Here is a 13,827-nt window from a genome sequence, read left to right as displayed (position 1 = left end):
TTGATTCCAGCTTGTGCTTCATCCAGCCTGGCATTTCTCATGATGTACTCTGCATATAAGTTAAATAAGCAGGGTGACAATATACAGCCTTGACGTACTCCTTTCCCTATTTGGAACCAGTATGTTGTTCCATGTACAGTTCTAACTGTTGCTTTACCCCTGAGGTAAAGATCCCCTTTTTTAATCCAGGATCATAACAGTGATGTGCATTTTTTTGAGTGTACTGAGAGGGTGAGCTTCCTCATTTCTCTTACAATGGCATTATAGAGTGGTAATAATACAGAATTCTCATGAGGTGGTTCAAGATGTAAGGGTTGTAAAATAATTCATGGTGTTATAAGTTAACTACTTCATGAGACTAGAACAGCCTAGGGTTGTTGCGTCTTTACCAAATCCACCTGCTTCTAATTGAAGGACACATTGCCTGAATAAATGGGCCCTGCCTGCCATGCAGTATCCAAAGGTCCCCTAGCAGGGAGGGTCGTGCAACTTCTTTGGAGTGTACTGGGCAAATGTTCTGGCTGCTAAATTCTTGGGTAAAGCTTCAAATTTTGGTTAATACAATTTAAATCATTGTAAAATGAGACATTTACTTGTTTACACTGCAGTTTATGTTGCATAAAGTTTTATGATGAATGTAAATGAGGATGTTAGATTCGCTCTAATGTAGGTTTATATTTATGTAAGTTATACTACTTGACATAGCAGTCTGTTTTAATTTATCAAGTGTGTCAGTACTTATTTGACATGGCTTCCCTGATAGGTCAGTTGGTAAAAAATTTGCCTGCAATGCAGGAGACCCCAGTTCGATTCCTGGGTCAGGAAGATCTGCTGGAGAAGGGATAGGCTACCCACCCCAGTATTCTTGGGCTTCCCTTGTGGCTCAGCTGGTAAAGAATCCACCTGCAGTGTGGGAGACCTGGGTTTGATCCCTGGGTTGGGAAGATCACACGAGTCTAGTGCTGGATACAAGCTTAGTTTGTCTCACTGTTCTCAACCCATGGAAGAAGGGCTTCCCTCATGGCTCAGTGGGTAAAGAATCTGCCCGCAGTGCAGGACACACAGGAGGTACAGGTTTGATCCCTGGACTGGGAAGATCCCCTGGAAGAGGAAATGGCAACCCACTCGAGTGTTCTCACCTGGAAAATCACATGGATAGAGGAGCCTGGTGGGCTAAAGTCCATGGGGTCGCAAAGCGTTGGATACAACTGAGCGACTAAGCATGCACAGTGATGATAGACTAGTTTTGAGTTTGGGAGCCAAGCCTGTGGAGATAGAGGTGGAAGCACACTGCTGCTGCTGCTGCTGCTAAGTCACTTAAGTCGTGTCCGACTCTGTGTGACCCCAGAGACGGCAGCCCACCAGGCTCCCCCATCCCTGGGATTCTCCAGGCAAGAACACTGGGGTGGGTTTCCATTTCCTTCTCCAGTACATGAAAGTGAAAAGTGAAAGTGAAGTCTCTCAGTTATGTCCGACTCTTATTACAGAATGCTTGAAGGGCAGTGGTGTGCCACTGAAGTAGCATCCCACGTTCCTAAGTCAGGGCCCATATATCTATGGCATCTATGTAAATATGCTCAGATTTTCTACCATGGGGGACATAATTGATGGCCTGCCTGAACTGCATTGCAAATCGAGTACTGCATTTGCATGAGGCTCTTGTTTCCCAATTATTTGCTGTAGCCAGTCATTAAGCATGGCGGGGATATTAAGGCAGGCACATTTCTTTAAAATGGGCCTTAAAGACTCCCCATTTGCCTTGCTAAAACTCTCTTAGAACCACAGCAGAGAAAGAGAATCTAAGACTTTTCCTACCCAACTCTCTTTCCTTACCCCTTTCTCCTGCAGAGATCAGTCCTTCGTCAAGGTGGGATGGCTCTCCTAGCCTCCCCTGACTCTCTGTTTTCCCTCACAGGCATTTCTTCAGTAAGTACTTGCACATCTAATTTCATCTTGGCTTCTGTTTTTGAGAAGTGGTGATGTCAGGGGTGGTCTGATAAAGTAGGCAGTAAGATGAGGCACTGGGATGGTGTACTTACCGTCAAGATGGCAACAACACTCCTTCTTGAATGGTATTGCAATATGGATCGTCTCTGGCACATGGTGGCGGTCCCATTCTTAAGATCTCATCCGAGGTCTCTTGGAAAAACTTCACAGTGAAGTAAATGTCTTGACAGGTGTGTTGATCCAAGCATTTGAAAGATACAGTGTGAATAATGCCTCAAATATAGCTCAGTTGTCTGTTTACTGCTATGCTGTGTTAACACCCTACAGACAGGATAGTAAGAAACTCTTTGTCCATTAACAAACAGTTAAAGAATAAATGTAAGGACCAGTGCATCTCTCTGGTAGTTTATTGAAAAGTCTTTATCTGTTGCAGTGTAAGAGCAGACTTTGTTAAGTGGCAAACAGGATCTTAGAGCTAAAATTGCAGAGCTCCAGAGATGAATAAATAATCAGTCAAGGCAGGTCTGCTGTGACAAAGTCAGGGCCCAGGCTGGAGAAATCTGAGGCCTTGGAATATGTAATGGCACTATCTGGATGGTGTTCCCAGATCTGTGACAAAGTCAGGGCCCAGGCTGGAGAAATCTGAGGCCCTGGAATGTATAATTGCACTGTCTAGATGGATTTCCCAGAAGGTGTTGGCTCTGCGGACTCCCTTCCCTTGGAGTTTGTAGTCTACCCTTTCCTTGTGCTTCAGGGTGTTGTAGAAGCCCCTCCTCTTCAAGGCAGTGAGTGTCCTCCTCAGGAGTTGCCCTCACCTCCTCTCCCAGCTACTAGGCCACCTGGAAAAGAGCTAGGCCAGATAAGGCAGGAAAGAGATTACACACAGGAGCTCTAGGACTTAGCTAGCATGCAGTGTCATGAGAAAGGAACATACCCCAGGGATTGGATTTTGAAGGTGCTTGATCAAAGGGGCTGAAACATAAGACCATACTTAATAAAGAATTCATATACATGGGGGAACTTTTTTGTGGTAAATGGGGAAAGAAGAATACTCAGGATTCTTGGACATATGTTTTGAGTTTACTTGAATATCTGGAGCTTCAAAACATCTTCAAAGCACTCCAGAGAGTGGGGGCATCTCAGGACCAGGTGATAAATGGAATCCTGGTTAAGGTCTGGAAAATACTCAATGGTCGTTTCCGTAGTCCTCAGGTATACAGTTGATATACCTGGTAGTTGGTGTAATCTCCATACCGGATACTTGTCCTTTGTGGTAAGGGTCTCATAGTGGGGAAGGACAAGTGGATATGTCTGAAACTTCCCCCTTTCCCCAGCCAAGATATTAAATTTGAAAAGCAAGATTATATTCTATGGGATGAAGGGAGAGTGGCGGAGATTAGTGCCTCCATTAAAGATCTAAAGGATTTGAGGATGGTGATTCCTATCATGCCTCTTTTAAATTTACCAGTCTTATCCGTGAAGAAACTAGATGGATCCTGGAGAATGATTGTAAACTACCTCAGACTTAACCAAATAGTAGCCCAGTTTTCAGCTGCTGTGCTAGAAAAGTATCATGGTGGAGCTGCTGCTGCTGCTGCTGTGTCACGTCAGTCGTGTCCGACTCTTGGTGACCCCATGGACTGTAGCCTACCAGGCTCCTCTGTCCATGTGATTTTCCAGGCAAGAGTACTGGAGTGGGTTGCCATTGCCTTCTCCAATGGAGCAGGAACATGATATATAGCTATTGATGCATCAAATGAATTTTTTTCCATCCCAATCAGAAAGGGTCAGAGACAGTTGCATTCATGCAGGGCAGACAATATTCATTTAGTTTTGCCTTAGGGCTATGTTAACTTTCCTGCCTTTCATTATATTATAGTACAAAGAGATCCAGACTGCTTGGTCATCCCACAAAACCTCACAGTGATCCATTAACATTAATAATGCTGATCAGGCAAGTCAAACTAGCGGGGGCTAGTACTCTGAAAGCCTTGACAATGCACATGTGCTCCAGAGTGTGTAAAATAAACTGCAAAGTTTCAAAGACTTTCTTGAATTTTTAGTGAAGATTTTAGGATTCCAATGAAGAAAACGTCACTGATGTTTTTAGGGTCCAATGGTCAGAAATATGCCAAGATATCCCTAACAAAGGGGAAAAAAAAAAACGTGTACTGAATCCTTTGCCACAGAAATTGAAGCACATGCATGGTAGGCTTCTTTGATTCTAGAGGAAATACATTTTTCACCAAGGAATGTTGACCTGGTCCATGTATAGGTGACATAGAAGGGTTGCCAACTTTGAGTGGGACCTCGTGACCCAGTGCGGGAAAGAGCTCTGCAGTAGGTCCAGGCTGTGGTGTAAGCAGTCGTGTTGCTTGGGTCCTAAGCTTTGGAAGGCCCTATGGTGTTGGAGATACTTTCAGTGGGAGAAGAGGTACTGTGAAGCTTATGAAAAGCTTACACACGCCATCATAGAATTATAAACTATAATAGAGTTACACATTTATGTCTACAGCATGAAACAAAACACCTTTTGAGAAATAGCTCCAACATGTTTTGGGTTCTGGAAGAGACAGACTGCATATGGTAATGAAGCACCAAAGACTGAATCTGAAACTTCACTTTATGAAAAGAATTCTGTTGAACCTCTCTCGTCAAAAAAATCAGAATACCTGCAGCAGACTATCATAAGATGGAAATACCGCATCTGGGAAGGAGACCAAGCAGGACTGGAGAACACAGGGCACATGAGCAAGTAGGTCAGCTGCATCACTTGCACTAGCTCCACTCCCCCTCTTGCACCTCATGGGCACATGGGCAGTCTCGTACAGTACAACCAGCTGAAAGAGCAGGGAAAGTCTGAGCCCTGGTTTTTGGATGCATTGGTTTGATCATGATTGCAAGCCAGTATATGCGGTGGTAGCATGGCAGTCATGTTCCAGAGTGGCCATGAAAGGTCCTGGAAAGGGAAAAGAGCAGAGTTGAAAACAGCACAGCCACTCATTCATTTATTACAGAAGTGACTCGTGGTGAGAATATATGGATTCCTGGGCTGCAGGCAAGGCTCTGACCATCTCATTTGGGACAGTGTCATCAAATTGTAACAATGGTCTATGATTTTGAATAAAAAATAAGATTAGTATAATTGGCTTATTTTCAAATGTTAATTACATGTTAAGGTGCAAAGATACTCCAGGTAAAATGATCCAGTGAATAAAATAATGAAGCAATAAGAAAAAAGGATTAACTTAAAATGGATCATGGATCTAAATGTAAAATGTAAAACCATAAAATGTTTAGAAGAAAATATAGAAGGTCTTCATGACAGAGGATTAAGCAAAGAATTCAAAGCAGGTAAGTTTGAGTTCATCAAATTAGAAAAAAAAACTGTACATGAATAATCAAAGCAGCTTTGTTTGTAATAGCCCCAAACTGAAAATAATCCAGATAGCCTTCAGCAGATGAATAACTAGACAAACTGTGGAATTCTACTCAGCAATACAAAGAAACAAACTATTGATACATACAATCTGATGGATCTCCAGAGAATTATGCTGAGTGAAAAAGTCCCAAAAGGTTATATCAGATCAGATCAGTCACTCAGTCATGTCCGACTCTTTGCGACTCCATGAATCGCAGCACGCCAGGCCTCCCTGTCCCTCACCAACTCCCGGAGTTCACTCAGATTCACATCCATCGAGTCAGTGACGCCATCCAGCCATCTCATCCTCTGTCGTCCCCTTCTCCTCCTGCCCCCAATCCCTCCCAGCATCAGAGTCTTTTCCAATGAGTCAACTCTTTGCATGAGGTGGCCAAAGTACTGGACTTTCAGCTTTAGCATCATTCCTTCCAAAGAAATCCCAAGTCTGATCTCCTTCAGAATGGCCTGGTTGGATCTCCTTGCAGTCCAAGGGACTCTCAAGAGTCTTCTCCAACACCACAGTTCAAAAGCATCAATTCTTCGGCGCTCAGCCTTCTTCACAGTACAACTCTCACATCCATACATGACCACAGGAAAAACCATAGCCTTGACTAGATGAACCTTTGTTGGCAAAGTAATGTCTCTGCATTTGAATATGCTATCTATGTTGGTCATAACTTTCCTTCCAAGGATTAAGCATCTTTTAATTTCATGGCTGCAGTCACCATCTGTAGTGATTTTGGAGCCCAGAAAAATGAAGTCTGACACTGTTTCAACTGTTTCCCCATCTATTTCCCATGAAGTGGTAGGACCGGATGCCATGATCTTCATTTTCTGAATGTTGAGCTTTAAGCCAACTTTTTCACTCTCCACTTTCACTTTCATCAAGAGGCTTTTGAGTTCCTCTTCATTTTCTGCCATAAGGGTGGTGTCATCTGCATATCTGAGGTTATTGATATTTCTCCCGGCAATCTTGATTCCAGCTTGTGTTTCTTCCAGTCCAGCATTTCTCATGATGTACTCTGTATATAAGTTAAATAAACAGGGTGATAATATACAGCCTTGATGAACTCCTTTTCCTATTTGGAACCAGTCTGTTGTTCCATGTCCAGTTCTAACTGTTGCTTCCTGACCTGCATACAGATTTCTCAAGAGGCAGGTCAGGTGGTCTGGTATTCCCATCTCTTGTGTATTCTATTTATATAGCATTCTTGAAATAGGAAAATTATAGAAATGAACAATAGATGAGTGGTTTCCAGGGATTAAGGGAGAGTTGGGAGCTTGAGAGAAGTACACGTAACTATAATAAGGTGAATTCTATTGATTTATTTTCAAATGTTGAGCAAGCCTTGCATTTCTGAGATAAACTCTGCTTGGGTATGATGTGATATCCTTTTCTGTATATTATTAGAATTGACTTGCTGTTATTGAAGGTTTTTGCCTTTATATTCATGATGGGTGTTGATCTATAGTTTTCTCTCACTGCAATGTTTTGTCTGGTTTTGGTATCACAGTAATGCTATTCTCATATAATATAAGGTGAATACATATTTAGAACTGTAATGACCTATGATAAAGGTCAATTGATAACTGTATATTAGGTAATATCTCTATTCCTGGTAATGTTTCTTCTTCTGAACTGTAGTTTGATATTAACATAGCCACATCAGTCTTCTTTTGATTGTCACTGAATGATATATCTTTTTCCATGCTATTACTTTTAATGTGTCCATGTTATATTTAAAGTATATTTTGGGTAGAAAGCCTATAATTGTTTTTAAATTTTGGCTTTTAATTGGTATGTTTAGGCCATTTAGAATAAGTACAATTATTGATGTTATTGGATTAAAGTCTACCACCTAAGCTATTTTTTGTGATTCTGTCTCTTTTGATTCTCTGTTTTCTTTTAGATTGGGTATTTTTTTATTATTCCATTTTGTTTCAACTATTGGCTTACGTATTAGTTGTCTATTGCTTCACAGCAAATTATCCCCAAATTTAGTGGCTTAAAAACACACACATTTATTATCTCACAATTTCTATAAGTCAGGAATACAGACACAGCTGAACCGAATACTCTGTTTCATGGTCTCTCTCAAGGCCTCTAAGTATCAGCTCAACATCTGTGGTCTTATCTGAAGGCTCAACTGGAGAAAGATCTACTTCCAAGTTCACTCATTGGTTATTGGCAGCATTTGGTTCCTTTTTAGTTATTAGCTTATTGTTGTTCAGTCACTCAGTCATGTCCAACTCTTTGTAACCACGTGGACTACAGCACACCAGCCTTCCCTGTCCTTCACTATCTCCTGGAGTTTGCTCAAACTATGTCCATTGAGTCAGTGATGCCATCCAACCATCTTATCCTCTGTTGCCCCCTTCTCCTCCCACCCTCAATTCCTTGTCATGTAGGCCTCTTCAAAATAGTGAAAGTATTGCTAGCAATGTGGAAATCATAGTCTTTTATAGCCAGAAGTGATATTTCATCACTTTTATAAAGTTACATTAGTTTGAAGCAAGTCACTGTTTCTCCTGTATTCAGGAGGAAGCAATTACCTGAGGAGGTGAACACCAGAGTGGAGATCTTAGAAGTGTACCTATCACAGCTTTTTATTTATTAACTCCTAAGAAAAATTTAGTCATCTCTTTAGGGTTTTCACTTTTCACTTTCATGCATTGGAGAAGGAAATGGCGACCCACTCCAGTGTTCTTGCCTAGAGAATCCCAGGGACAGCGGAGCCTGGTGGGCTGCCGTCTATGGGGTCGCACAGAGTTGGACACGACTGACGACTGACATGATGTTAGGGTTTTCAGTATACATATTAAATTATTCATCCTACCTTCAAATAATCTTTTAGAGCAATTAAAAATAATAAAAATGTGAATTATATGCCTTACAGTCATTATTGCATTTCTACTGATCTTCTTTATCAAGAAGAAACGTAAGTTTCTTTCCGTTTTCATCCTGATTGAAGAACTTCCTTTAACATTTCTTACATGTCTGATGGTAATGATTACTCTTATTTTTGTTTTTTCTGAAAAAAATAATTTATTATTTTCATTTTTTGAGACTATTTTCCCTGTATAGAACTCTGGGCCAACTTTCTTTTTTAAGCATTTTACAGATGACACTCCATTGTCTTCTAGCTTGCATAGTTTCCGATGAGAAGTCTGCTGTTATTTCTGTGTTTGTTCCTTTGTGTATGAAGTTTCTTTTGTCTCTGGCTGCCATCAAGAGTTTCCTTCTGTTTAAGGGACAGTCCTGGCCATTATCTCTTCAATATTTCTTCAGTTCTGTTCTTTCTTTCTTCTTTTGGTATCCAAATTACACATATATTAGAGATTTGATATTGTCCCACAGCTTGTGGATGCTCTTGTTTTATTTTATTCTTCTGTATCTTTGTTTTTCAGTTTGTGTAATTTCTATTGCTTTATCTTCATGTTCATTGACTCTTTCCATCATTTGTGTCAAGTCTACTGATGAGGCTTCAGAAGGCCTTCTTCATCTCTGTTACTGGCATTAAACATGTTTAATTCTAGCATTTTTAAAAATTCCTAGCATTTCCACTTGATTCCTTCTTACAGTTTTTATTATTCTGATGAAATTCCTTATCTGGCATTGCCATTCCTTATCTTTTCCACTAGAGACTTTATCCTGTTTATCAGACTTATTTTAAATTCTGTCTGTTAATTACAACATCAGTATCACATATGGATCTTTTTCTTTTGATTTCTTTGTGTGTTGAATTTTCCCCTTGCTTCCTTGTGTGTCTCCTAGTTTTTGGATCCACCAGTGCTGAATGGTTTTGCTTGGAGGGGAGACAGGAAAAAGGGGTCTGAACAGAACTGAGTGCCTTTCTTGCCCTGCTGCTATTTTCCTGTCCAAGTTCTATACTGTGTTGTTGTTGCTTAGTTGCTAAGTCTGTGATCTCTGTTCTGACTAAAGTCTTTCTTGTGAGCACCTGGTAAGATATATGAATAGGTGACTATGTGAATAGAAGACCTTTGAGTAGGTGAAAATTCTCCTGTATGTGGTTTCTGGTGATTCTGTACTTTGACACTGGCTCACATTCAGCTTTTAGCTTCCATTTCACTTTTAAGCTGAATTATTCTTGCCAACTTGTACAATGTCTGGCATTTACCCCAGGTAAGAAAATGCTGGCATCTTGTCTCTGCTTGGAGATGCCTGTTTTTCCTCAGATTTCAAGTAAGTAGGTTGTATGGCTACCTCAGAAATCTGATGAATTAAAGAAAAACTGTGATTTTGCAGATATGTACCTTTCTTTCTGTTAGAGTGGAAGTGATGATCTTTCCAGTCGGGTACATACTAAGTTGAATTCAGAAATTTGGTCCATTGACTCCCCAGTCGATTATAATTAATTTCATGTTATGGTGTCGCTATAACCATTTTATCTCTTCCCTGTCAGATTTATGGATCTCAAAAATAGAGATTGGACTCATCACTAATCCTTGGTTCATGACATTCTAATGATCAGTGCATGGCCCATTTTTATTTAGTTATTTTTAACAGTTGTATTTAACTATGATAAAATTACATTTTAATTTATAAAAATATAAAATTATATTTATTTTTATTATATTAAATTATATTTAAACATAATTATATTAAATTTATAATTTAATTTAAATTATATTTAATTTTATTATATTTAATATAAAATATTTAATTTATATATAATTTGTATATTCATATAATTGTATATATAGCTATATTTTAAAATTAACTGTGTATTATGTTGTTTATATAAAATATTTTAATAATACATTAAGTAACTGTGAGCCTACCATCAAAATATTACCTTGAAAATAACTTACACTAATCATTTTGCCCAGTACCTCACAACCCATTTTTATTACCTCTTCTACTCAAGATAAGTATCATACTGAATCCATGCAGTTTTGCTTTTTATGGATTTTTATTGTTTTATTGCAATTATATATTTTTTTAAAACTTGCATTATAAATCTAGGTGTTTAATTTTCTAAAGAGGACATTATGTTGCATATAATCTTTTTAGACTTTTAACATTCCATTAATATTACTTTTTAAATATTATACATACTGTTGACTGTCATTGAGGTTCATTTGTTTTATTCTGAGCTTTCTAAAAGTCAAGTATATGCCAGAGAGGAAATGTTCTCTCTGACCCTGATCTTTTAATTTCTTTAAAAAAAAAAAAATACAGTCTTCTGGATATCAAGAGACAGAGACCAGTTGAAAACTTAATTATCTCAACAGTGCTGCTGCTGCTAAGTTGCTTCAGTCATGTCCAACTCTGTGTGACCCCAGAGACGGCAGCCCACCAGGCTCTCCCGTCCTGGGATTCTCCAAGCAAGAACATTGGAGTGGGTTGCCATTTCCTTCTCCAATGCATGAAAGTAAAAAGTGAAAGTGAAGTCACTCAGTCGTGCCCGACTCTTCATGACCCCATGGACTGCAGCCTACCAGGCTCCTCCGTCCATGGATTTTATCTCAACACAAGTCATACCAAATTGTTCCCAAACATGTACTACCCACTCCCGCCTGAAGGTGGGAGTCTTCAATTATCAATATATAATGGTCTAGGGTAGAGCTAGATAATCACGATGGTGTGATCACTGACCTAGAGCCAGACATCCTGGAATGTGAAGTCAAGTGGGCCTTAGAAAGCATCACTACGAACAAAGCTAGTGGAGGTGATGGAATTTCAGTGGAGCTATTTCAACTCCTGAAAGATGATGCTGTGAAAGTGCTGCACTCAATATGCCAGCACATTTGGAAAACTCAGCAGTGGCCACAGGACTGGAAAAGGTCAGTTTTCATTCCAATCCCAAAGAAAGGCAATGCCAAACAATGCTCAAATTACTGCACAATTGCACTCATCTCACATGCTAGTAAAGTAATGCTCAAAATTCTCCAAGCCAGGCTTCAGCAATACGTGAGCCATGAACTTCCTGATGTTCAAGCTGGTTTTAGAAAAGGCAGAGGAACCAGAGATCAAATTGCCAACATCTGCTGGATCATGGAAAAAGCAAGAGAGTTCCAGAAAATCATCTATTTCTGTTTTATTGACTATGCAAAGCCTTTGACTGTGTGGATCACAATAAACTGTGGAAAATTCTGAAAGAGATGGGAATACCAGACCACCTGATCTGCCTCTTGAGAAATCTGTATGCAGGTCAGGAAGCAACAGTTAGAACTGGACATGGAACAACAGACTGGTTCCAAATAGGAAAAGGAGTCCGTCAAGGCTGTATATTGTCACCCTGCTTATTTAACTTATATGCAGAATACATCATGAGAATGCTGGACTGGAAGAAGCACAAGCTGGAATCAAGACTGCCGGGAGAAATATCAATAACCTCAGATATGCAGATGATACCACCCTTATAGCAGAAAGTGAAGAGGAACTAAAAAGCCTCTTGAAGAAAGTGAAAGTGGAGAGTGAAAAAGTTGACTTAAAGCTCAACATTCAGAAAACGAAGATCATGGCATCTGGTCCCATCACTTCATGGGAAATAGATGGGGAAACAGTGGAATAAGTGTCAGACTTTATTTTGGGGGGCTCCAAAATCACTGCAGATGGTGGTTGCAGCCATGAAATTAAAAGATGCTTACTCTTGGAAGGAAAGTTATGACCAACCTAGATAGCATATTCAAAAGCAGAGACATTGCTTTGCCAACAAAGATTTGTCTAGTCAAGGCTATGGTTTTTCCTGTGGTCATGTGTGGTTGTGAGTTGGACTGTGAAGAAGGCTGAGCGCCAAAGAACTGATGCTTTTGAACTGTGGTGTTGGAGAAGACTCTTGAGAGTCCCTTGGACTGCAAGGAGATCCAACCAGTCCATTCTAAAGGAGATCAGCCCTGGGATTTCTTTGGAAGGAATGATGCTAAAGCTGAAAGTCCAGTACTTTGGCCACCTCATGCAAAGAGTTGACTCATTGGAAAAGACTCTGATGCTGGGAGGGATTGGGGGCAGGAGGAGAAGGGGACGACAGAGGATGAGATGGCTGGATGGCATCACTGACTCGATGGACATGGGTCTGAGTGAACTCTGGGAGTTGGTGATGGACAGGGAGGCCTGGCGTGCTGTGATTCATGGAGTTGCAAAGAGTCGGACACGACTGAGCAACTGAACTGAACTGAATTGAACTGAAGGGTAGAGCTTCTATGTACTGCATTTTGGACTCTTTTGTTGACCACGATGGCTACTCCATTTCTTCTAAGGGATTCCTGCCCACAATAGTAGATAAATGGTCATCTGAGTTAAATTCACACATTCCAGTACATCTTAGTTCACTGATTCCTAGAATGTCGATGTTTACTCTTGCCATCTCCTGTTTGACCACTTCAAATTTGTCTTGATTCATGGACCTAACATTCCAGGTTCCTATGCAATATTGCTCTTTATAGCGTCGGACCTTGCTTCTATCACCAGTCACATCCACAGCTGGCTATTGTTTTTGCTTTGGCTCCATCCCTTGATTCTTTCTGGAGTTATTTCTTCACTGATCTGCAATAGCATATTGGGTATCTACAGACCTGGGGAGTTCCTCTTTCAGTATCCTATCATTTTGCCTTTTCATACTGTTCATGGGGTTCTCAAGGCAAGAATACTGAAGTGGTTTACCATTCCCTTCTCCAGCGGACCACATTCTGTCAGACCTCTCCACCATGACCTGTCCATCTTGGGTGGCCCCACACGGCATGGCTTAGTTTCATGGAGTTAGACAAGGCTGTGGTCCCAGTGTGATCAGATTGACTAATTTTCTGTGATTATGGTTTCAGTCTGTCTGCCCTCTGATGCCCTCTCACAACACCTACCGTCTTACTTGGGTTTCTCTTACCTTGGACATGGGGTATCTCTTCACTGCCGCTTCAGCAAAGTGCAGCCACTGCTCCTTACCTTAGACGAGGGGTATCTCCTCATGGCTGCTCCTCCTGACCTTGAACGTGGAGTAGCTCCTCTCGACTCGCGCAGCCACCACTCCTTGGACAGAACAATCTCTGTTCGTTTTCAAGGCAAACCATTCAATATCACAGTAATCCAAGTCTATGCCCCAACCAGTAATGCTGAAGAAGCCGAAGTTGAACGGTTCTATGAAGACCTATGAGACGTTTTAGAACTAACACCCAAAAAAGATGTCCTTTTCATTATAGGGACTGGAATGCAAAAGTAGGAAGTCAAGAAACACCTTGAGTAACAGGCAAATTTGGCCTTGGAATATGGAATGAAGTGGGACAAAGGCTAATAGAGTTTTGCCAAGAGAACGCACTGGTCATAGCAAACACCCTCTTCCAACAACATAAGAGAAGACTCTACACATGGACCTCACCAGATGGTCAACACCAAAATCAGATTGATTATATTCTTTTCAGCCAAAGATGGAGAAGCTCTACACAGTCAACAAAAACAAGACCAGGAGCTGACTGTTGCTCAGATCATGAACTCCTTATTGCCA

The sequence above is a fragment of the Bos grunniens genome, chromosome 20, assembly GCF_055505025.1.
Source record: "Bos grunniens cultivar Pamir isolate PY7600 chromosome 20, Bosgru_T2T1.0, whole genome shotgun sequence".
Lineage (NCBI taxonomy): Eukaryota > Metazoa > Chordata > Mammalia > Artiodactyla > Bovidae > Bos > Bos grunniens.
Note: the sequence above shows the minus strand (reverse complement) of the source record.